The 23,574-nt window shown below is 43.0% G+C and overlaps 1 long non-coding RNA gene and 2 other non-coding genes across 3 annotated transcripts; all 3 read left to right on the top strand.

The window, feature by feature from the left end:
• The first annotated feature begins 11,807 nt into the window (after positions 1-11,807).
• Positions 11,808-18,275, top strand: LOC140195070 (uncharacterized). The gene is made up of 5 exons (XR_011885349.1): positions 11,808-12,012; positions 13,120-13,202; positions 14,041-14,101; positions 15,278-15,377; positions 16,336-18,275. It is a non-coding gene; the product is annotated as an uncharacterized lncRNA (long non-coding RNA).
• On the top strand, positions 13,678-13,794 carry LOC140195761 (small nucleolar RNA SNORA26). The gene has a single exon (XR_011885547.1). It is a non-coding gene; the product is annotated as a small nucleolar RNA SNORA26 (small nucleolar RNA).
• On the top strand, positions 16,064-16,182 carry LOC140195760 (small nucleolar RNA SNORA26). Its single transcript, XR_011885546.1, has one exon. It is a non-coding gene; the product is annotated as a small nucleolar RNA SNORA26 (small nucleolar RNA).
• Positions 18,276-23,574: the final 5,299 nt, after the last annotated feature.

The raw sequence follows: 23,574 nt of genomic DNA, 5'->3' as shown, positions 1-23,574 counted from the left end.
AATTTGGGTGAGACTAAAACTAGAGGTCACGAGTTAAGGGTGAAAGGTGAAACATGTAAAGGGAACTTCTTCACTCAAAGTGTGGTGAGAATGTGAAATGAGCTTCCAGTGGAAGTAGTGAATGCTGGTCCAATTTCAATATTTAAGAGAAATTTGGATAGGGGTGTACATGGTCAGGAGGGGTATGGAGGGCTATGGTACGGGTGCAGGTCTATGGGACATGGCAGATTTATAGTTTGGTACTGACTAGACAGGCCTGCTTCTGCTGTAGTGATCTATGACTCTATGATTTGTTGACCCTGACTTAAAACCACATATCCAGACAGTAATCTTTTTTCTCCATCTAGTTGAAGTTTCTTGCTGATTCAGATCAAGGCTCTGATATTTCGATAATTTTCTGAAACTATTCATATGCTATGTCTTTGCTGTCACTATGCCCAGCTTGTGACTCAGCTTGTGAGTTAGGCAAGGATCGCAAGATCTTACATCTGCAGGCTCCAGAGCCTGCCGGCCCTGACGCGAGCAGGCATGAACTTCAGATTGCCTCTGCCATTGATCTCGGCGGCTCCAACACCTCAGGGCATATTCAAAACCCGGACTCCAGCAACGACCATGGACACCTTCACAGTGATTGCGCAACCACCAACTGCAACTCCAGCCTTGAGCTCCAGGCCGGGTCTTTATGTGCTGCTGTTGTGACTCCCGTCTCCCCTTCACCCACTACCGCTCTGCAACCCCGTCTCCATCAGATCCCACCGTCAACTCCTGGAACCTCAGAGGCTCCATCTTCCTCTCACCCCAACCCTTCCCTCTCCACTGACACCACCAGCCTCCCTCCCCCTCCCCCCTCTGATCCCACTTCTCATCTGTGCTGGGTCTTTACCATCCCCTCCGACCTTCAACTGTTTGAGGCAGAGCGCTCTGTCCTCAGTAAGGGCCTCACCTTTGTGCCCCTGCGCCCACACCTCAGCGAGTTCCGTGTTTGCCATGACGCTGAACTCTTCTTCTGCCCGCTCCATCTTCGAGCCTACTTCAACCCTCCTCCTCTTCATGGACACCTCGCTCTGGTCTTCTGCCTGCTCTGGATCTCTTTATTGCTAACTGCCAACGGGACATCAACCATCTCAACTTCACCACACCTTGCTCCCATTCCAACCTCACTCCTTCCGAACGCTCTGCTCTCCACTCCCTCCGCATTAATCCTAACCTTACTATGAAACCCGCCGATAAGGGGGGTGCTGTAGTAGTCTGGCGTACTGACCTCTACTTTGCCGAGGCACAGCGACAACTCGCAGATGCCTCCTCTTATTTACCCCTCGATCATGACCCCACTAAGGAGCACCAGGCCATTGTCTCCACACCATCACCAATTTTATCCGCTCAGGGGATCTCCCATCCACTGCTACCAACCTTATAGTTCCCACACCCCACACTTCCCATTTTTACCTCCTACCCAAGATCCACAAACCTGCCTGTCCAGGTAGACCCATTGTCTCAGCTTGCTCCTGCCCCACCGTACTCATTTCTGCATACCTCAACACTGTTTTATCTCCCCTTGTTCAATCCCTTCCTACCTATGTTCGTGACACTTCTCACACCCTGAAACCTTTTGATGATTTTAAGTTCTCTGGCCCCCACCGCTTTATTTTCACCATGGATGTCCAGTCCCTATATACTTCCCATCAGGAAGGTCTTAAAGCTCTCCGCTTCTTTTTGGATTCTAGACCTACCCAGTTCCCCTCTACCACCACTCTGCTCCAACTAGCGAAATTAGTCCTTACTCTTAATAATTTCTCCTTTGCCTCCTCCCACTTCCTCCAAACTAAAGGTGTAGTCTTGGGCACCCGCATGGGTCCCAGCTATTGCCTGCCTTTTTGTTGGCTTTGTGGGACAATCCATGTTCCAAACCTATACTGGTATCTGTCCCCCACTTTTCCTTCGCTACATCAACGACTGCATTGGCGCTGCCTCCTGCACGCATGCTGAGCTCGTTAACTTTATTAACTTTGCCTCCAACTTTCATCCTGCCCTCAAGTTTACCTGGTCCATTCCCGACACCTCCCTCCCCTTTCTAGATCTTTCTGTCTCTATCTCTGGAGACAGCTTATCTACTGATGTCTACTATAAGCCTACGGACTCTCACAGCTATCTGGACTATTCCTCTTCCCACCCTGCCTCTTGCAAAAACGCCATCCCCTTCTCGCAATTCCTCTGACTCCGCCGCATCTGCTCTCAGGATGAGGCTTTTCATCCCAGGACAAAGGAGATGTCCTCCTTTTTTAAAGAAAGGGACTTCCCTTCCTCCACCATCAACTCTGCTCTCAAACGCATCTCTCCCATTTCACACACATCTGCTCTCACCCCATCCTCCTGCCACCCCACTAGGAATAGGGTTCCCCTGGTCCTCACCTACCACCCCACCAGCCTCCGGGTCCAACATATAATTCTCCGTAACTTCCGCCACCTCCAACAGGATCCCACCACTAAGCACATCTTTCCCTACCCCGCCCCCCCGCTTTCTGCAGGGATCGCTCCCTACGCCACTCCCTTATCCATTCGTCCCCCCCCATCCCTCCCCACCGATCTCCCTCTCGGCACTTATCCTTGTAAACGGAACAAGTGCTACACATGCCCTTACTCTCCTCCCTCGCTACCATTCAGGGCCCCAGACAGTCCTTCCAGGTGAGGCGACACTTCACCTGTGTCGGCTGGGATGATATACATCCGGTACTCCTGATGCGGCCTCCTATATATTGGCCAGACCCGACGCAGACTGGGAGACTGTTTCGCTGAACACCTACGCTCTGTCTGCCAGAGAAAGCAGGATCTCCCAGTCGCCACACATTTTAATTCCACGTCCCATCCCCATTCTGATATGTCTATCCACGGCCTCCTCTACTGTAAAGATGAAGCCACGCTCAGGTTGGAGGAACAACACCTTATATTCTGTTTGGGTAGCCTCCAACCTGATGGCATGAACATTGACTTCTCTAACTTCCGTTAATGCCCCTCCTCCCCCTCGTACCCCATCCATTATTTATATATATATATAATCTTTCTCTCTCTCCTTTTTCTCCCTTGTCCCTCTCACTATACTCCTTGCCCATCCTCTGGGTTTCACCTCTCCCCCTTTCTTTCTCCCTAGGCCTTCCGTCCCATGGTCCTCTCATATCCTTTTTGCCAATCACCTGTCCAGCTCTTGGCTCCATCCCTCCCCCTCCTGTCTTCTCCTATCATTTCGGATCTCCCCCTCCCCCTCCCACTTTCATATCTCTTACTCACTCTTCCTTCAGTTAGTCCTGACGAAGGGTCTCGTCCTGAAACGTCGACTGTACCTCTTCCTAGAGATGCTGCCTGGCCTGCTGCGTTCTGCCATCAACTTCATCCTTCCTCTAACTGTAGAACATAGAATATAGAAATTTAAGCACATTACAGGCCCTTTGACCCACAATGCTGTGTCGAACATGTAACCTACTCTAGAGGCTGCGTAGAATTTCCCTCTAGAGGCTGCGTAGAATTTCCCTAGTGCATAGCCCTCTATTTTACTAAGCTCCATGTACCTGTCTAAGAGGCTCTTAAAAGACCCTATTGTATCTGCTTGCACCACCGCTGCCGGCAGTGCATTCCACGCACCCACCACTCTCCGTGTGAAAAACTTACCCCCGACATTCACTCAGTACCTATTTCCAAGCACCTTAAAACTATGCCCCCTCGTGTTAGCCACTTCAGCCCTGGGCAAAAGCCTCTGGCTATCCACACAATCAATGCCTCTCATCATCTTATACACCTCTATCAGGTCGCCTCTCATCTTCCGTTGCTCCAAGGAAAAAAGGCCAAGTACGCTCAATCTATTCTCACAAGGTACGCCCTCCAATCCAGGCAACATCCTTATAAATCTCCTCTGCACTCTCTCTATAGTATCCACATCCTTCCTGTAGTGAGGTGACCAAAACTGAACACAGTCATCCAAGTGGAGTCTGACCAAGGTCTTATATAGCTGTAACATTACCTCACGGCTCTTGAACTCAATCCCACGACTGACGAATGTCAACACACCATACATCGTCTTAACAACACTGTCAATCTGCACAGCACCTTTGAGTGTCCTATCGACACTGACCCCAAGATCTCTCAGATCCTCCACACTGCCAAGAGTCTTACCATTAATGTTATATTCTGTCGTCAAATTTGACCTATCAAAATGAATCACTTCACACTTAGCTGGGCTGATGTCCATCTACCAGTTCTCAGCCCAGTTCTGCATCCTATCGATGTCCTGCTGCAACCTCTGACAGCCCTCCAGACTATCAACAACACCCCCAACCTTTGTATCATCAGCAAACTTACTAACCCACCCTTCTAATTCTTTGTCCAGGTCATTTATAAAATCACAAACAGGAAGGATCCAAGAACAGATCCCTGTGGAACACCACTGGTCACTGACCTCCATGCAGAATACGAACCATCTACACCCACCCTTTGTCTTCTGTGGGCAAACCAATTCTGGATGCACAGAGCAAGGTCTCCTTGGATTCCATGCCTCCTTACTTTCTGAAGGAGCTTTGCATGGGGAACCTTAATAAATGCCTTACTGAAATCCATATACTCTACATCCACTGCTCTATCTTCATCAATGTGTTTTGTTACATCTTTAAAGAATTCAATCAGGCTTGTAAGGTATGACCTGCGCTTGACAAGGGCTTGCTATCCCCAATCAGATTATGTCTCTCCAAATGCTCATAAATCCTGCCTTTCAGGATCTTCTCCAAACACTTGCCCACTGCTGAAGTCAGACTTGCTGGTCTATAACTTCCTGGATTATCTCTACTCTCTTTCTTGAAAAAGGAACAATATTTGCAACCTTCCAATCCTCCAGTACTTCTTCCATCCCTATTGATGCTGCAAAGATCATCGCAAGAGGCTCAGCAATCTCCTCCCTCGCTTCCCACAGTAGCCTGGGGTATATCTCATCTGGTCCCAGTGACTTATCCAACTTAACGCTTTTCTAAAGCTCCAGAGCATCCTCTTTTTTAATGTCTATATGCTCAAGTGTTTCAGTCCTCTATAATTCATCCCTACAATTGCCAAGGTCTTTTTCCCTGGTGAATACTGAAGCAAGGTATTCATTAAGTACCTCCTCTGACTCAATGAAAGCATTTCCACTACCACAGCTGATTGCTCCTATTCTCACACGGCTCATCCTCTTGCTCTTCACATATTTGCAGAATGCCTTGGGATTTTCCTTAATCCTGTTTACCAAGGCTTTCTCATGGCCCCTTCTGGCTCTCCTAATTTCATTCTTAAGCTCCTTCCTAGCAACCTTGCAATTTTCTAGAGCTCTAACAGTACCTAGTTTCTTGAACCTTTCATAAGCTTTTCTTTTCTTCTTAACTAGATTTTCTACATACTTTGTACCCCATGGTTCTTTAACTCTACCATCCTTTCCCTGCCTCAATGGAACATACCTATGCAGAACTCCATGCAAATGTTTCCTGAACATTTGCCACATTTCTGCCATGCATTTCCCTGAGGACATCTGCTCCCAAGTTCCTGCCTAATAGCATCATATTTCCCCCCACCGCAATTCAATGGTTTCCCTCTCCAGTGCTAGGATGAAGGAGATAGAGTTGTGGTCACAACTCTAAGGGAGGGAAGCTTAGGGGAGACATCAGGGTAAGTTTTTTACACAGAGGGTTGTGGGTGCCTGGAATGACTTGCCAGGGATGGTGGTGGAGGCTAAAACATTAGGGGTATTTAAGAGCCTCTTGGACAGGAACATGGATGAAAGAAAAATAGAGGGTTATGGGGTAGTGTGGGTTTAGTAGACTTTTTTAAGGAATATATGGGTTGGCACAACATTGAGGGCTGAAGGGCCTGTACCGTGCTGTAGTATTCTTGTGTCTAGTGCCTACCTTCAAAATGCTCTCCCACCAAGAGATCTTACACCTGACCAGGTTCATTTCCCAATACCAGATCAAGTACAGCCTCTCCTCTCGTTGGCTTATCTACATATTGAGTCAGGAAACCTTCCTGAACACACCTAACAAACTCCACCCCATCTAAACAATTGCGCTAAGGAGATGCCAAGCAATATTAGGAAAGTTAAAATGTCCCATCATAACACTCTATTTATGATTGTACCACTCCAGAATCTGCCTCCCCATCTGCTCCTCAATATCCCTGTTGCTATGGGGGGGGGGGGGGGGTCTATAAAAATACCCAGTAGAGTTATTGTCCCTTTCCTGTTTCTGACTTCCACCCGTACTGACTCAGTAGACCATCCCTCCATGACTTTGCCATTTTCTGCAGCCGTGACACTATCCTTAATTAGCAATGCCATGCTCCCAACTCAGTTGCCTCCCTCTCTATTCTTTTTGAAATGTTTAAAGCCTGGCACACTCAACAGCCATTCCTGCTCCTGAGACATCCAAGTCTCTGTAATGGTCACAATGCCATAATTCCATGTATTGATCCACTCTCTAAGTTCATCCGCCCTGTTTATGATACTCCTTGCATTAAAACAGACACATCTCAAACCATCAGGCTGAATGCATCTTTGCTCTAACATCTGCCTATCCTTCCTCACAAACTCCCTACAAGCTGTTTCTACTTGTGCTCCAATCTCCCCATCCGCTGCCTCTTCACTTTGGTTTCCACCCCCCCCCCCGCAAGTCTACTTTAAACCCTCCCCAATAGCATGAGCAAACCTCCCCACCAGGATATTGGTCCCCCTCGGATTCAAGTACAACCTGTCATTTTTGTACAAGTCACACCTGCCCCAGAAGAGGTCCCAATGATCCAAAAATCTGAATCCTTGCCCCCTGTTCCAATCATTAGCCAAGCATTTATCCTCCACCTCATTCTATTCCTATACTCACTGCTGCGAGGCACAGGCAGCAATCCCGAGATTACTACCTTTGAGGCCCTGCTTCTCAGCTTCCTTCCTAACTCTGTATTCTTCCTTCAGGACCTCCACCCTTTTTCTACCTATGCCATTGGTACCAATATGTACCGCAACCTCTGGCTGCTCACCCTCCCATTTCGGAATATTGTGGACGTGCTCAGAAACATCACAAACCCCGGCACCTGGGAGGCAAACTACCATTCGAGCTTCTTTTTCATGTGCACAGAATCACCTATCTATCTCCAAGGTAGTCACATCCCACTTTGTAAGTGCATCTTTCTTTCCTGAAATCATTTTATCATAATTCTGAACCTCATTGTGAAAGCATCATCAACTTGAACATGGTACTGACTGTTGGAGACAGTTCATCCATGGATGTAAAATATGCAACTTTGGCAATAACATTTACAGCCTATAACTAAAACAGTATATATAAAAGGATGTATTGTTCTCTTGATTTATAAAATTTGAGCTGAATTTTGACTACACTGGTTTATTATTGTCACATATACTGAGGTACGGTGAAAAACTTGGAGCAGGGGGCAGGGATACAGATTTCTGGATCATTGAGACCTCTTCTGGGGTAGGTGTGACCTGTACAAAAAGGACGGGTTGCACTTGAATTCGAAGGGGGCCGATATCCTGGCAGGGAAGTTTGTTAATGCTATCGGGGAGAGTTTAAACTAGATTTGCGGTGGGGGGGGGAACTGAAGTGAAGATGCAAGACCGTGATAAGTTACATTGTAGGGTCAAAGGTCCATCTTGAGAAATATATCTTTCGAATAATTTCTTATTTACACCCTGCACTGAAAATTTGTTTTGTTTATTTTGTTCTCACCTGGTAGACAGGATTGGACATAAAACAAAATATGGAGGTCTTAATGCTGTGGAAGGTCAGAAGCATTTGGAGAATTCAAGTTGATGCAACTTCGAAAATAGCATTTTAACTTAATGTCCTTTGTAAGGCAATGTGACATGCAAAGGAAGAATAGCAAATAAAACTCAGCAAGCCATATCTACTGCGACCTATGCTAAAGCCCTTGTTGTTTCTCACAGCATAGCCTGATTGCATTTCTTCCACTGGGGCTCATATTTACAAGCAGTAAGATCCCTCAAGAACTGATTTAAAAAAAACAAGACAAACTCTTTTCCCTCTCTCATTCTGAAACATTGACATTAAAGAAGCATTGGCCTTAAGATTTATCCATCCATCCACCTCAGCAGCGGAGGTGGGCTCCTTTTTTGTGAGCAAGAATGATGACAAGCTCCATCTCTGCATTGATTATCCGCCACTCAGCAACATTGCAGTGAAGAAACATTGCCCTCTTCCCCTCATTGTCTCTACATTTGGACATCTCCAGGGAGCAACCATATTGTCTAAGAAAGATCTGCGCAATGCTTACAACCTGAATGAGTGGAAAATAGCATTCAACACTTCCACTGGCCAACTGAGTACCTCATGATGCCATTTGTCTTGGCCAATTCCCTGGTTACCGACGTGCTCCAGGCCATGTCAAGTCAATTGGTTTTTATGTATTTGGATGGCAGTTGTGGACTGGTTCTCTGAAACAACCCACTTCATTGATCTCCCAAAGCTCTCATCAGCTTGTGAGACTGCTACTCTCATGGTTCAGCATGTGTTCAGGCTGCACGGCCTCCCTCCCGGGACATCGTGTCTGACTGAAGACCGCAGCTTGCGTCCCGTTTTTGGAAGGTTTTCTGTGTGTCAGTGAATCAGGAGCTGGAGAAAATCCGGTGCTGTCGTGTTTTTGCCAGCTGGTTTGGGCGGAAACTTACTGCCACAGTGACGTGGAGTCTGATACAATAGGGACATTTAGAAGACTCTTAGATAGGCCCATGGAGGTAAGGAAAATGGAAGGCTGTAGCTGTGTAAAGGGGGAATGGTTAGCTTTACAGTTCAAGATAACTTTTCAAAGATCAAAGTACACAAAGAGAGGTCAGTTGGGTCTTTTATAGGTAGAGGAGGGGGAGTATGCTTCATGTATATGTTACATATACTATATTGGGATACATTTTCGCTGGCATTTATAGGAAAAAAACCTATAGAATTTACAAAAAAAATCTATATGTAAACAAAGACTGTCAAACAACCAAAGTACAAAAGAAGATTAACTGTGCAAATAAAATGCAAGCCTGAGAATGAGTTGAAAAGAAGCATTTAAAGTGAGTCTGTAGGTCACAGAATTATTTGAAAGTACTGTTGACTGAAGTTACTCACGTCGGTTCAGGAGTCTGGTGGTTGCAGGTTAATAACTATTCCTGAATCTAGTCGTGTGGAACTTTAAGCTTCTGTTCCTGCCTGATGGTGGTAATAAGAAGATGGCCTGGCCTGGACAGCGGGCGTCTTTGAACATGAATGCTGCTTTCTTGTACAGAGTATTCAATGATAGGGAGCACTTTGGGTATGACGGACCAGGATGTGTTCACCACTTTCTGTAGCTTTTTTCCACTCCTGGCAGGATTATATAGTCGGCACAACATTGTGGGCCGAAGGGCCTGCACTGTGCTGTATTACGTTCTAATACACAATGGCAAAAATACTTGAAGCTGCAGGAAGACCATTATTGCTAAAAAATTGTGATCTTGCATTCCACAATGAAAAACCATTGACAAGAGGCAGCACGGTGGTGTCGTGATTAGCGTAACATTATTACAACACCAGGTTCAATTCCAGCTGCTGTCTGCAGTGAGGTTGTACCTCCTCCCTGTGACCGCATGTTCCCTCCGGGTGCTCTGGTTTCCTCCCACATTCCAAAGACGTAGGGGTTGGTAGGTTGCTTAGTCAAAGGGCAGCACGGGCTCTTTGGGCCAGAAGGGCCTGTTCCCGTAGTGTATTTTAAAATAAAATAAATAAATAAAGTGAATATAGGGCACAGATATAGCAGATGTTGGCTTCTCTCTGGAAATATGATTATAAATTAAACTGTTAAAATTTGTTTTTTTAAATTAAGAAAATATATGGTAACATAGTGGTTACCACAATCACTTTAAAGCACTGATCTGGGTATGATTCCCGCCACTGTCTGTATGTTCTCCCCATGATCGCATGCGTTTCCTCCAGGTGCTCCGGTTTGCTCCCACGTTCCGAAGGCATACGCTTACGGTTAGGGTTAGTAAATTGTGGCATGCCAGGCTGATGCCCGAAGCATTGTGACACTTGCCAACACGATGTTCTATGATGTTGAAAACACATCACAAAACAATGCATTTCACTGAATGTTTCAATGTACATGTGACAAAAACTAATCTTTATCTTAATAATTTAACAGTATGCCAGTACGAAAGAATGGGGGAAAGTACTAAGAATCTTTTATTAAATAATCGAGGTAAAATTGGCATCAGATTAAATTTGAACAAATCTTATCAAATTCATGCTGTTTTTGATTAATTTGTGTATTTTTAAAAGAAGTTCATTCCATCCCTCGGGACTAAAGTTAAGTAAATAGGCCCATGATAATTCATCCCTTTTTACATAATGGTACACTCTTAACTTTGCTCCATTTCTTGCAGCCAGGGAGAGTTGAGGAATTACTGCAATTAGTCTGGGATATGTCAACCAGGCCAAGTCACTTATCTACTGTCAAGGATGTTAAACCCTGTAATACATCCTCTTTGTTATGTTAAACCGTTTTATTATTTCTCATTTTTCCTTTATAAAACACCTTCTGCTGTGAGCATATCTACTGCTAACCCTCTTGAAGTAGAACTAGAACTGCATTGACCTTTATCTTCAGTTCCTCTTGCCGTGCATGTGAATTGGCTCACAAAGGGCATTAAGAATGTTTCTGATAGCCGTTGCCTCTCCATATAGGTGTCTTTTTCGTTCTTCAGTTATCTTACAACTCTCACTATACTTATTAAACACCTTTGGATTTTCTTTAATTTTACTTGCACACCTTCCCTTTGGTTTCCTAATTTCCCTTTTATTTTTACTCCTACACCTTCTGTAGAACCAGAGGCCACAGTTTAAGAATAAGGGGTAGACCATTTAGAACGGAGTTGAGGAAAAACTTTTTCACGCAGAGGGTTGTGGATCTATGGAATGCTCTGCCTAAGAAGGCAGTGGAGGCTAATTCTCTGGATTCTTTCAAGGAAGAGTTAGATAGAGCTCTTAATGATAGCGGAGTCAAGGAATATGGGGAGAAGGCAAGAATGATCAGCCATGATCACAGTGAATGGTGGTGCTGGCTCGAAGGGCCTACTCCTGCACCTTTTGTCTATTGTAGATACTATACTTTGTTTCTACAATTTCTTACAGGGGCATCTCTTCCTGCCTTAACTTTCATCCTCCGGAGAACACCAATCCTGACTATTTTCTTGATGAGAACATGCTTGTTGTGAATCCCATTAATCTCCTTCTTGAAAGCTTCCAATTCACTGATTTTACTTTCAAGTAGCTACCTCCTATCTACTTATGCTAAATCATTACTAATTTAGTAAAATTACTTTAATACAATAGAGAATATTTATCCTTATTTTATCAGGTTCAATTTCAATAACCACGCCCAAGTGAAATAGCAAGACCTGAAACAATAGGCAGCTGAACTCAGACAGGTTAACAGACCCATTAACGCCCGCTGCTCATATGAGGAGCAGACCTCTTCATATGCCTCTTCCACGTGCCTCTTCCACGTGACCGACGCGTAGAGGAGCCGCGCCGTGTGATAGGGCAGTCCGTGGAGTACTAGTCACGTGAGAGTCACGCCCATATGCGATAGGATGGTTGCTGGAGATCTCGCCATGTACCCGCCCCGTCCCGCTGTGATAGGGCAGTCGGAGGAGACATGGACACGTGACCTGCCTTCCCCGTCCCGATAGGGCAGTCGATGGAGACAGGCCACGTGACCTCCCTTCCCCCGCCCCTCCGTGATAGAGCCGGCTGGCCCCGCTGTTTCTTCCTTTTCCTCCTCGTGTCGGCTCGGCGGTGGGTGGCCTGCTGTTATGTGCGGAAGCAAGCGCGGCCCTTTGGGGCCCAGTGGGCCTGGGAAGGCTCGACGCGGTGCTCTCTACGGCGTCCACGGGCCACCGCAAGCTGACTGGCACTTCTGCGGCGCTCTGCCTGTATGAGCGGGGTGGCGTTCCTCGCAGTGAGTTCGGCTTTATGTGAAATCCGTAACGCGAAGCGTGGGGGTCGAGACGGGCCCGGCCATTCGGCGCTGCTCTTTATTAAAGGCGCTGTCAAAGAGCAAAGAAAAGCATAGATGTTAAAAATGGGGGTGAATCGGCCCGTGATTTACTTTTTTTAGAGATACGTTTGCGGAACGGGTCCTTCCGGCCCAATGAGCAACCACCCGTAGCCTAATCACAGGACAATTCGCCATTGCGAATTAACCTTCAGATCGGACTGTGGGAGTACGTACGTACACCCTTGCAGACGGCGGCGGAATCGTCCCGCTGACAGCCATGCTGCGTGGCGCCCCTGCCTGCGCTGATCGGGGGTCTCGGCCCGAAACGGCAACTATTCATTCGTTTTCTTCCTGGCCTTCGAACATTTTGAGTGTTCACTGGACTTACGGCATCCGTGTTAGTACTTTACCGTTCCAACCTGTGCGGTTTGATTTCGGGGCGGTGCTGACCTCGTGGGTATTGGCGCCACGGCCAACGTGGCAGAGTCGCCAGAGCTTCCCTTCCATACACGTCTGGTACCTTAAAATAAGGATAGTGTCCAGTATTTTTAGATATCCTACCTGAGCCATTCGGTCATCGTGTTCGTGGGATTTAATTTAACAAAAGACAACGTACTCTATTTAGACTTTAATTGAGTGATTTTATCTAAATGGAGCACATTGGGTGTTTTTATGGGGGGCGGGTGGCACGGTGGATCAGGCTGGAACGATACATGATCGATCCTATTTTGTGTGACCTGTGGGAAGTAGGTGTGATGGTCGTGGACTCGGAGGGCCTATTCCCTTGCTGCATGACAGTTTTGAAATGATTTGAAAGAGGTAATGACATGAAACTTGTATCATACTTTTAGTTTAGTATCAGGGATATAGATAAGTATGAGGGTTCAAGGAAGTATCCTGGGCATGGTAGTGAGAAACTGTCTCTGAAGTCGTTTAAACAAGAATACAACCAAGGGCTTCAGCCTACTTAACTGGATATAATTTGAGGATGTTGTGCCAGGAGGTTCAAAGTAAATATGTTATCAAAGTGTAAAGTTACCATATACTAAAGATTTTATTTTCTTGCAGGTAATTACAGGAGAGAGCAAAGAAATAGAATTTCATGAAGAAAACTGACTAACAACCAATGTGCAAAAGGCGATAAACTGCAGGTAAAAAAAAACCAGGAGTGCTTAAAAAGTGAGTGTAGGTTGCGGAATAGGAAGATAAGTCAGGTTTCAACATTACTGCTGGAACTGAAAACCAGATCTCAGAATTCCAATAAAAGAAATGAAGGACAAGATTGGTTTTGAATGCAATTCCTGTTAATTGGAATGAAAATCTGAGATGATGGCTGATTTAACTTGAAATTTTTGTCTTGGCTCTGTAGAATCTCTGCCAGGGTGTGGAAATATGGTATCACAAAGAGGAAACTAGCAGATTTTTGCTTTTTAGATTCAAACCTCAGTAAAGAAGACCTGAGGCAGTTGACCGGGAGATAGTAAAAGTCAGTTGGGGTATGCATTTGTGCAGTAGAGAGATGAACGGCTTGCTGTAGCTTGAATGTGTAAAATGTTTAAGGCTAATTAGGTTGAAAGTCAGCAACAGTAATTTGGAGTATCATTGTACAAATCCCCCTTTTCAGCTTTGCACATCTAAGATGATCTGTGTCTTAAATGTCCATTACAGAGGGGTAAATAATTTTCTCTTTCAAACCAGGGCATTCTTGTCATGTTGTCTTGGATCCTGTCTAGAGGAACACACTGCTTTCTATTGGATTTATTATTCACATGTACAGTGAAGGGTATAGATAAATATGAGGGCTTATCATACTTTATGTTGCCAGTACAATTGGAATGCTGGGGCAGTCTGCAGGTGTTGCCACACATTGCACTGCCAGCAATTAATGGTTGCGATCTTTTACAGATTTTTAATAACATGTATTGGGAAAATTTTTATATCCTTAAATTTGGTAGTTTCAATAAATCTTGTTACTTTCTCCAATTGCAGGTGAATGAAGTAAACAAAAGTGAGGAAGGATGTACATTTGGAAATGCAAAAAGTTGTCAAGGTGGGGAGCATTAAGAATAAAATGCCCTGAATATCAATTTATTTTATTTTTTTCTTCACGTTCAGCCATTTAATTATCAGTGTACTGAGTGACTGACCTGAGCAAACTTTCTCTAACTCCAGATCAAATGTGCTGTCACTTTGAATCCTGTTGTGAGGAACAGTTATTTGAATTGGTGAAATTGGGGTATTCAAGGTTGGCACAAATTTGCCATTTGGTTATTTTGTTACAATTCTACAAAAGATAAGAAATAGCAGGAGTGGGCCATCTGGTCCACTGAGCCTGCCCCGCCATTCAATAAGATCATGGCTGATCATCTGTCTGTACACTCAGCTCCATCTACCTGCCTTTTCCCAATAATTCCGACCTTCCTGAATCCTCCTTATTAACTTAAAATATATGAATAGGGGAGCGGAGTTGATGACATTATTGAATGTATTTGATTTAAGATATTGGTCCAGCCTTGTTTTGTTCTGGTTTTTTTTTAGGTTTAGTATTTAGTTTTTTTGGGGGGGGGGGTCTTTGTATTTTTTCTTTTTATTTCTTTTTTCCTCTATGATTAACTATGTTAAGAGTTTGGCCGTCTATTACACCTGTATTATTTGAAATGTTTTTTGTACATGTTTATCAGCAATAATATTCCAATCTCTCTCAATATTCTGTTTATAATTTTGGAAATTTAATAAAAAGATTTAAAAAGAAAGAAAGAACCCTTAATTCCCCTATGTAAAAATCTATAACTGTGTCTTAAATATATTTAGTGAAGAAGCCTCAACTGCTTCCCTGGGCAGAGAATTCCACAGATTCGCCACTCTGGGGGGAAAACAGTTTCTCCTCATCTCCATCCTAAATCTTTTCCCCTGAATCTTGAGGCAATGTCCCCTAGTTCCAGTCTCACCTACCAATGGAAACAACTTTCCTACTTTTATCTATCTCTTTCAAATTTTGTATGTTTCTATAAGGTCCCCTCTCGTTCTTCTGAATTCCAAGAGTACACAGTACTCCAGGTGTCCTTGAGTGAAGTATGTTAATGGGTGGTATCGAACTGGCACTGATCCTTCAAATATATTCAAGCTTTGAAATTTATAATTTCTGCGAGGTCTATTGGAGACATTCGGAAGACCTCAAATTTTAATATGAAACACTTAAATTGCAACTTACCTTTTTTACCCTCAGCTGAATTGTACAGACCAGAGCAAATTTTTAAGCGTTAAAAGCAAGACTCATCAAATTCATGCTACATCATTACAGGAATGTAATAAGGAGGATAAAAAAGGTAAGTTGCAATTTAAGTGTTTCATTTTAAAATTTTGGAACTCTTCTGAATGTCAGTGATTTAGAAGCCTTACAAGTGCTTGTCACCATTTGGCAGACTTAGCAAAATAGAATTGTCTCAGTTAAGTCATTAAATCTTTGTTTATTTAAAAATACCTTGCTATGTTCTTGTTTTAATGTCCCAAGAGGAATATTGACTGAAAATCATTTTTTAACCAATTCAGAGGTCCTGCCGTGTTTTTGATCTTTGGCAGAAATCTTAATGGATTTTTCATATTTTAAAAATGTGTAATTGTGGCACTGTACATTTTTATTTTGTAACTAGAATGCAACTTCAAAGCTTTTTACCAATACACTCTTTAACAAAAAGTCAATATCAAGGCTGAAACAAAAACTCAATGAGTAGGATTTTTAAAATTTAAACCATGCCAATTTGGACAGAAATGATAGATTGCATATGCATGGCAAAGATATCAGTCTGCTTCAAATATTAAATGCATTCATAGATTTACATCAGGAGATATAAGACTAAAATTTTGTTGTTATTACATGTTTTAAAAATCTCAATTTGCAGAGCAATGAAGTGAGCACAGAAGCAAGAGACCTGAAATCTAGATGAATGTGCTTTGAAATGATAATGCATGCCTGAAATGCCTGGTAGTTTTTAATTTGCCTTCCCCTTTATCATTGCCCATCTAAGACTAATAATGTCTTGGGTGACTAACACAGAAGGGTAGAGCAATTTCTTTCTAAAACACAAAGCAAGTGCATTGTCGTTGTTTTGGATCCTGTCGTAAGAAACATCTGCGTTCCGTTATAAGTTGCAGTTGTGTGACTGAATGAGTCCTACCTGACTTCACAGAATGTAATCTCATTTGAATGAAGGTGGGTTGGGTTGCCCTGACCTGATTTGATACCCATCTGACAGCTGTTCAGTCTTGTCTTTTTTGTATTTTCAGCATATGAAAAGCAACCCTTGGGATTTCCCTAACAAAGAATTGACAACTGAAGAGAAACTGGCAAGAGCAAGAAACTAAATGGGATTGGAAATTGTTTACATTTTGGTTTTGTAATTGGTTTGGAGCAAAATAAGGGACTGGTGGAGGAACTCAGTGCATCAGGTAGCATGATATGTTTGAAATATTGGGTTGAGGTGCAGGAACTCAATAAGCTGTGTTAACTGTCCCAAATGATGCTGCCTGACCTGAGTTCCTCTGGCATTTATCTTTTCCGATATCAAAAAGTATGATTGGTATTCTTTTGTTTAATGCTGAGTTTGCTATCTTTGGGCCATGTTTTCATATTTGGTGTATTAAAGAAAACAGCAAGTGAAAGGGGAGGCTTAGGTTTGCTACTAAATGTGAAACATTTTTAAAATTTTCTAGGGAAATTTGTCAAACCAGAAGCTGGAGCAGCATAAGTGGGAGAACATCTGTGTATTCAATGTTTTTTCAATAGTACATCAAAGCTATTTAAATGAGCCAGAGGTTCACAAAGTTTAAAAATATATAGAAAGACAAGCTGAGTAACAATTTATATATTAGAAAGAAATGCTTAACAAATTGGAGCACTGCCAGTACTACCACAGTACTATAAAACTATAATTCCTAATAGTAATTGATGGACTGCCTTCATAAGATGCTGTTGACATTTGTTCATTGCTTTTATAGCAGTCAAATTCTTAGTTTCTAGCCATTTCTAGCATCTCTAGGTTTGAAGGCTTGAAACAGCCGTGAGCAAAACAACACTGAATTGTCTTGCTCATTTCTCACCAACTACTGCTGACAAAATTCAGTACTTTGAACATAAACACACAGCTGACGCTATTTAAGAACGGTTCAGCAAGTCTTCTGCCCTAAATAAACAAGGGGAATCATGACTATTTTGACAACTTTTTTGAGTTGACCCAAATAAGCGGCTGCCCTGATAAACTGATGACCCAGTTAACCAGAATTCACTGGATTTGGACCATTTGTCTATTCCACTGGCAGTTCGATCATCCCAGAATAAGTATTTTGTATGCAACACACATCAAAGTTGCTGGTGAACGCAGCAGGCCAGGCAGCATCTCTAGGAAGAGGTACAGTCGACGTTTCAGGCCGAGACCCTTCGTCTGTTTATTTTATTAGAGCAACTGTAAGTTCATAATGTATGCGGTGTTTCTGATTGCATCTAGTTTTGTTTGAATTTTAATTGAATTCAGAATAATTCATTTAAACTGGTTCTTTCACCAATCCAATCTATCTTGCTCTTATGTTTTTTAAATGATGCCTTTTTAAAGTTGCCCATTGCTGAAGTGTCAAGTGCATATATGGGCAGACACAGCCTTTTTGTAAGATCAGTTCTTAAGGAACTGCAAAGTGGCCAATAGTGATTCAAGGGAATGCAGTTGCACATTAGTAGAATAGCAACATTCCATCTAAATGTGATCTTGAGATGCAGTGTTCGGTTCATTTTTGTACTTGTGTCTAAGAGTCCAACACTTAACCCTCTGACTTTTGAGGCTTGAGAATTGCCTGCCATAGTTAGTAAATTATGAGCTGCTTGCTGTGAACCATGATCATATTAACTTGTGTAGAAAATACGCACTTAAATCAGGGAGTTTGCATTTGTAGAAAATGTTTTGTGATTTTCTGTAATGCAAAATTTGTTGGAGTTGTAGAATTTTTAAAATATATTTCATGAGAAAATTCTTCATTTTGAGATTTGAATGTTGTAGGGGTGTTCCATTACTTCTGTAATGCAGTTGTCACCTGTAAAAATAACCTCCAGTTTGTCAGAAGTTAGTTCTTATTAAGGGAATTGTGATTTTGTATTTTTGAACATTCCTTTGTATATTATATGTAATGTTTTGATTAGTTTACTTTAAAATAAGAATAAATCAATGCTGCTGTCTCTACGATCTTCGTGTTTCCTCCTAATTGCAAAGATATAGATTAGTGGGTTAATTGGTCACACGGCTTGTATGTGGTTGTTGGGTTGGAGGGGCCTGTTACTGTGCTATACAGGTATCTAATTAAAAATAAGTATTGACCTATTGGAAAATCTGGTAGTGGAATAAATTGCTACCTACAGAATATTGCTGATGGCACAATTATGCCATGGAGTGGTCTGTCAAGGAAAGAATGGATGGGTTGGGTACTCAATGTTTACAGAAGTTGTTCTTAAACTTAAATTATTGCAGCTTGATATTCTTGAGCTAAACAAGCAGGTATGATGTGAGAGTGGACATGTGGGAAGTTTTGCTCTCCTAGCTTTACTCTGCTTGATATAGCTCCATTTGTTACAGTGGGGATGATGTAGTTACTTGAATCTGGCAGAAGATGCCTGCAGCAATTGACAAATCTATTCTGCTGGTCTCGTGCTTATCTACATGTAGGGGCTGCCTCTAAGTTGGATCTTGGTAACCTTGGGAGGGTCTCTACAGTGTTGCCAATAGATTTTAACTTTATAAAGACAGCAAATGGAGGAAATATTCATTTTGGTTAGGCCACCCATGGGAGAGATGCCTCAAATGATTTTCATTTCAGCTCCTATGAAGATCAGTTGATGACAATGAGTAGATGGAATGCTGGGTGCAATTAAATTAACATGCAAGGCTTGAAGCATAGACTGGGTTAAGAAAACATAGATGAAGGGTCGATCTAAAGTGTCCACTTTTCTCTAGGGGTCTTGACTGACACTGTTTGTCCAAAACTTGTGCTATTTAATTGCTGATCATTGACTAAATACGCAATGCTTCTGGCGTGTGTTGGAGTACTCTAGTGAAATACCATTTGGTACTGGTTGGTAAATTGTAAATTTTAATACTGTTGGGTGGAACATATTTCGGAAAAGGTTGGTGATCTGAAAGAATAACTTGATCTGGTTGACATGCTGAGATGTATACAAACCAGAAACAACTAAATTTATCACTGAACAAATTAGAAAAAAAATCATTAATTCAGTTGAAAGGACTTGTTCGTTCAGCTTGCAACATGAAGGATAAGCTGTAAACATGTAGGAATGTGCTTTAATGCATTGGCCTATTAAATTACTGTGCTTTATTGGTAGCTTTGAAGTAAATAAAGACTGGGGCTGCAGTTTATGCTGGAGTATATATGCTAAGAGCATTATGAACCAGTGTTAATGAGGTCTCAGATAATGGATGACCAACGGGAAAAGTAAGGAGTTGCAGTAGACCGGGAGTGCGGGGGTCTCCTGTGACCATTTGTCTACAATATTTTGGATACTGTTTAGCAGGGTGGTAATGGCTTTTCAGAGAACTAGCAGTCTAATTGGCTTTGCACAGCAGGAGAAGGTGGGATCTAGGACAGCTGTAGTGACATGATGAGACAATGATTTTGGTTGTGAAGGGGAATTTGGGAACCTTTGTTCTCTCCATAGTCAAGATGTCTGGTTGCTTTGGGGAGGGAGAGCAGCAGCAGGTCAATGTAAGCTGCTACAGATGACATTGGTAGGTAAAGGGATGAATGTGGTTCTGCAGTGTGCCTACAAAGGAGTTGGCCAAGAGGTTGAAAAGCAAGTGATTGGTCTTATCTCAAATAAGAGGCAGCCTGCAGAGAAGTCATCAGCCTGACAGTGGTCAAGAAAACAAACTCTCCTTCAATGTCATAAACACAAAGGAGCTGGTTATGGACTACAGGAGGAATGGAGACAGGCTAGCCCCTATTGACATCCATGGATCTGGTGTTGAGAGGCTGAACAAGTTCCTTAACACAATAGTGCCTCTTTCACCTCAAGATGGTTGAAAAAGTTTGGTATGGGCCCCCAAATTCTACAAACTTTCCACAGTAGCACAATTGGGAGCATCACTGGCTGGTATGGGAACTGTACTTACCTCAATTGCAGGACTCTGCAGAGAGTGGTACGGACAACCCAGCGCATCTGTAGACGTGAACTTCCCACTATTCAGGGCATTTACAAAGACTGGTGTGTAAAAGGGGCCCGAAGGATCATTGGGGACCCGAGTCACCCCAATCACAAACTGTTCCAGCTACTATCATCCAGGAAACAGTAAACCACAGCATAAAAGCCAGGACCAACAGGCTCCAGGACAGCTTCCACTAAGCCATCAGGCTGCTTAACTCATGCTGACGCTGTATTTCTATGTTATATTGACTATCCTGTGGTACATATTATTTATTAAAAAGTGCACATTCAGATGGAGATGTAACATTAAGATTTTACTTGTGTATATGAAGGATGTAAGTAATACAGTCAGTTCAATGTAATGTAAACCTGTACAGAATGAGCAGAGGAACCAATGTCCAGGGAGGGAAATTTGTTAGAGACTAATATAACAAAGATGTGGGATCCAAAGAATGTATGAGAAAGTTGAAGCAAATATAGAAGTCAGAACAAGCAAGTAAGCAGGAAAGGTTGGTGGGCGGAAATACATTCATTGCAAGGAAAGCTTGGGGTTAAGGCAAATGAACAGCCTGAGTAGGCACCTGGGATTTTGAAGTAGCTAATACAGAAATGTGGCTGAGGGATGGACAAGATTAGCCACTGTTCCAAGGTACAAATACTGGCCTGATAGCAATGGAGATAAATGAGGTTGGTGAGTTTTTGGTCAGGGAGGACATAATGGCAGTACTTGGGACATTACTGGTGGGAATGTCCAAAGAGACAGTATGGGTAGAATTTGGAAATGGGGTGGTCTTTAGGATTGTTCTATAATTACCCCCACCCACTGCAAGTAGCAGGAATTGCAGGAGTGGAGATGTAAAAATGATGTTTCAATAGTGGATGATTTTTACCTTTTCTAATAGTAACTGGGGCTCTTGCTGTGTTAAGAAATTGGGGCAGAATTTAAGTGCAAGTTTTCAAGCATGGATATTCTGGTCATTGATTTCCAGCTGCGTTTGAGTTAACATACAGCAGCTTCTTTCAGAAGAAAAACTCTACATCAAATGCTAGTTTTTCTCAACAGGTGACAATTCTGGAATTTTCTGTTTTAATTGCATGTCTTCACAGCTACTGCCATATCTGATGTGTAACGTAACCTTGTTCTTAATCTAGTCAAGAATTTTATGCCTATATCCAATACTTTAGCAGAAATAGCCCTATGCAAGAGTGATAATGTGCATCAGAGTTTGGGAGCAAACACAATGCCCATAGTGCCTGGAGTTTTGAGTCCAGCATGTACAAAAATGTTTTCTTCTCTGCAACCAGTGCTAGTGCAATATGATCTGCAGCCAGCCCATGTGTAATTGATAGCTTCTGAGCAGCTGGGCATGTGGAAGTTCATGTCATTGACAATTTCTGATACCAGGGTGTCCTCTTTTAAAAGAACTGAAAGGTTTGCATGTTTAAGGGATGCAAAGTATTGTTTAAAAATAATTGCAGTGTGCATAAATACCTTATTTGTAAGGTAATATTGGAACCTATGCTACGCACACAATGTGCTGGATGTACTCAGCAGGCCAAGCAGCATCTATGGAAAAGAGTAAACTGTCCTGATAAAGGGTCTCGGTCTGAAACATCAGCTGTTTACTTTTTCCATAGTTGCTGCCTGGCCTGCAGAATTCCTCCAGTGTTCTGTGTGTTGCTTGGATTTCCAGCATCTGCAGATTTTCTCATGTTTTTGGGATCTCTGCTGGATTAATTACCTTATGTAGAAAAGGGAGGGTAACTTAGGTTCTATAACTTGTGCTGCTTTAAGTTTTAAAAAGTTTAATCTTAAGCTTATCCTCTGAGCTGCAGGTGACAAGCAGGCATGGAACAGCAAAGATGATTTAGGGTTTTCGTGGTGGATTCACCAATACTGCCATCCTACAAGACTGCTCTAAAGAACAATTATTCTAGGAGCTGTTAGCAATATAGAAACATAGAAAACCTACAGCACAATCCAGGCCCTTTGGCCCATAAAGCTGTGCCGAACATGTCCCTACCTTAGAACTACCTAGGCTTTACCCATAGTCCTCTATTTTTCTAAGCTCCTTGTAGCTATCCAGAAATCTCTTAAAAGACCCTATCGTTTCTGCCTCCACCACCACCATCGGCAGCAAATTCCACACACTCACCACTCTCCGCATAAAAAAAACAACTTACCCCTGACATCTCCTCTGTACCTACTTCCAAGCACCTTAAAACTATGCCCTCTTGTGCTAGCCATTTCAGCCCTGGAGAAAAGCCTCTGACTATCCACACAATCAATGCCTCTTATTTATCTTGTACACCTCTATCAGGTCACTCTCATCCTCCGTCACTCCAAGGAGAAAAGGCAGAGTTCACGCAACATATTCTCACAAGGCATACTCCCCAATCCAGGCAACATCCTTGTCAAACTCCTCTGCACCCTTTGGTCACCTCTATAGGAAGGGTTTCTATGCCCTTCCTATAGAGGTGACCAAGTTGAGCACAGTACTCCAAGTGGGGTCTGACCAGGATCCTATATAGCTGCAACATTACCTCTCAGCTCTTAAATTCAGTCCCACGATTGATGAAGGTTAATGCACTGTAAGCCTTCTTAACCACAGAGTCAACCTGCACAGCAGCTTTGAGTGTCTTATGGACTCGGACCCCAAGATCCCCTGGATCCTCCACACTGCCAAGAGTCTTACCATTAATACTATATTCTGCCATTATATTTGACCTGCCAAAATAAACCACCTCACACTTATTTGGGTTGAACTCCATCTGCCACTTCTCAGCCCAGTTTTGCATCCTATCAGTGTCCCATTGTAACCTCTGATAGCCCTCCACATTATCCACAACACCCCCAACCTTTGTGTCACAGCAAATTTACTAACCCATCCCTCCACCTCCCCATCCAGGTATGTCCAACATTTTACTGCTCTATCCTGAAAAATTCTGAAACAACTATGATAGAGTTCACGTAGCGTATGGCTTGAGGTTTCGGTGTGGGGTTCAGATATTGGTTACTTCTGTGGTTGTATAGAAGCTAGGGCATTGGCAATCTAAGGTGCATGAAATCAGACAGCAAGTTGAAACTGAGCTAGCTATTACTTTTAGGAAAGTTAGGCTCTGGACGTTGCACAACATATTCTGCAAGGTGATACTGATCTTTGAGATTACATGTAGACTTCATGGGACTCCCAGTGCACCCGCTTCCACAATTGGTTTCTGTCAGGTACTGCAGGTTGCCTCTGTAGTCATCATTCAGTTCTGCATCAGAAATGAGTGGCAACCTGGTCCTCTGGGATGCAATAACCATGCTATCCTTTTCCTCC

This window comes from Mobula birostris, chromosome 3 (assembly GCF_030028105.1).
Source record: "Mobula birostris isolate sMobBir1 chromosome 3, sMobBir1.hap1, whole genome shotgun sequence".
NCBI classification, from domain to species: Eukaryota; Metazoa; Chordata; class Chondrichthyes; order Myliobatiformes; family Myliobatidae; genus Mobula; species Mobula birostris.
This window is presented reverse-complemented; position numbering and strand designations above follow the sequence as displayed.